This window comes from Nicotiana tabacum, chromosome 1 (assembly GCF_000715075.1).
Source record: "Nicotiana tabacum cultivar K326 chromosome 1, ASM71507v2, whole genome shotgun sequence".
Lineage (NCBI taxonomy): Eukaryota > Viridiplantae > Streptophyta > Magnoliopsida > Solanales > Solanaceae > Nicotiana > Nicotiana tabacum.
The window spans coordinates 102,531,584-102,534,286 of record NC_134080.1 but is presented as its reverse complement, the minus strand read 5'-3'; positions in this window follow the sequence as shown (position 1 = coordinate 102,534,286).

Here is a 2,703-nt window from a genome sequence, read left to right as displayed (position 1 = left end):
CCCCACCTCCAAACCTCTCCGTAACAACCAGCAAACGACCCATTTCGTTGCCGGAAAAACCATTAATTCGCCTCCTTCCTTCATCGAAACTAGCTCCATCCTCACGTCCGGCGACCACAACCAGCCTCCTCGTCGCTTCCTCGCGCACAGCAGTGAACCAAACAGTCTGGCGACCACAGCCCCTCCCATCGTCACCCCTCCAAACCTCTCCATTGCTGTCCCTCGACCATACTGCCCAAACTACCAATGAACCACTCACCTCCTTCACGTACGTCGACCAATGAACTCCAACTTTGCAAATGACCCTCAACTGGCACTCCGTCGAACCCAGCCCTTAAAAGTAACGAACGTCCACCAGCAACACACCGGGAAAAACCAGCAACGTACATCAACAGAAACGTTGTCTCCTACCCCATCTCCACGTCCAGCCCACAATGACTTCTATTTAGCCCCTCGCGTCCAAATGACCACCGGGAAAAACCAGTAACAGCTATGACTCATTCTCAGTCCGTTCGTGTTCGAGTTTCTGGCGCGAGCTATTCCGTTTGAGCTTTGATGACTGTTTCCATGGGTTCCCGTTCGAGGTTATCCGTTGAGGTCGATGTTGAGGGCTGGTCCACGGCTCTATCCGTTTCTGTTTGTTCAGGTTAGTAAACCTCAAGTATTAGATAAGGAAACGTTACTTTGAATGTTCAAAGATGCAATATAGAAATTGGTATGGTAATTTTCTGTTTATGTTTTCACCGTATAAATTTTGGTTCATTTTTGTGTTATGTTATTCTTGTTTATTTGATGTCATTTGATTAAGTTGTATTAGGTGTTCTATGACACAGTTTGACGTTAATTTGTTCGTCCCTTCATTCGCTTAGTTCATTTGGACAAAATTAGTATTAGTACCTGTTGTTACTACTCCCGAAACACTCATTCGCTAAACTTCTTTTATTAAACTTTTGACAAGTTATGAGATTTTAGTTGTAAAGAGGCTGTAAGGTTTGGTATTGTTAAAGGTAATAAAAAATGGCATCCTTTAAAAATGGAATTGAGACGAGCCTCGCCAAATAAAAGGCACAAATTGTGGGGCCCTCAATAATTGGTCGTGTTAATTACTTAGAACTCGGGATAGGCCGCTTAGCGAACTCCACGGCCTTACCCAAAATAATAATACGCTAATCGCTTTAGGCGCGCATTTTAATAAATTTTACCTTCTTAAACTCGGGTGCACATTTATGTGACCCAAATCCAAATCTCAACGGAGTCGAAATGTGGCTCTAATCACGGGTACATTGATTGTGACGTGGTCCGAGATGCATGTCCACGACGTTGCAAATTCCTTTAAAAAATAAGAATGAGACGAGCCTCGCCGAATAACAATACAAAATTGCGGAGCCCTCAGTAAATATTTGCTTTAAAATTTCTTAGACTTCGGGATGGACCGTTTAGCACAATTCCACGGCCCTACCCAAAGTAGATGATACGCTAGTCGCTTTAGGCGCGCCTTTAATAATTCAATTTTCTTAAACTCGGGTGCACATTTATGTGACCCAAATCCAAATCTCAGCGGAGTCAAAGTGTGTCGACAACCACGGGTACATTGATTGTGACGCGGTCCGAGATACATTTACACAACGTTGTAATTCCTTGTAAAAAATAATAATAATAATTATGAAAGCGGCAAAAAGTTAAAATTTGCACATAAGTTCATATTTGTATAAAATCAGATAATCAAGCCGAATATGACAGTTGAGCGACCGTGCTAGAACCACGGAACTCGAGAATGCCTAACACCTTCTCCCGGGTTAACAGAATTCCTTATCCGGATTTCTGGTACGCAGACTGTAATATGGAGTCATTCTTTTCCTCGATTCGGGATTAAATTGGTGACTTGGGACATCCTAAATCTCCCAAGTGGCGACTCTGAAATAAACAAATAAATCCCGTTTCGATTGTCCTTTAATTGGAAAAAACTCCTTCGCTCCTCGCGGGGGCGGAAAAAGGAGGTGTGACATTAGTTATTGACTCAGTGTCATATACTTTCTGATTTAATAATGACTCAATTTGGTCTTGTAGGCTGAAATGGAAAGACTACAATCAACACAAGAAAGTGAAGATGGCAGTCAATCAGTTGATGCATTTGCATCAGTCATGGGACCTGAGCATCCAGGTCGCCTAAGATTGTATGGACGTGGGGTTACCAAGACATCCTTAAAAAGAAAAGTGGGAGATTTTGGACCCTCTTTAAGTTCTACTGATGAGGTGATGCAGCAAAAATTGGAGGAAATGGAAGAAAGGATGCAACAAAGATTACAGGAAAAGTTCAATGCACAAAAAGATGCCATGGAACTACAAGTTGCAGTTAACATCATTTCACAACTTAAGCATATGAATCCAGATTTACGGGTTGATCCCAGCATGTTAGGTTTCAATGCTCGTTCACCTGGAAAAGCTTCCTCTGCACAACAAGCTGTTGTGCAACTAATCAATCGCCTATCTATTGGGAGTAATAATCAAGGTCAGTACATCTATCTTTGTTTCTTTCTTGCTTTCTTCTTCTCCTCCTTCTGCTTCTTTTTTAAAGTTTCACTTAAACTTATTCGGATTAGCTATAACCTTTTATAAAGAGAATAATTGGCTTATAATATCAACACATGTTGCTTCCTCACACATGTTGCTTCCTCTTTATCTTGGTTTTCTATACAAAGCCAT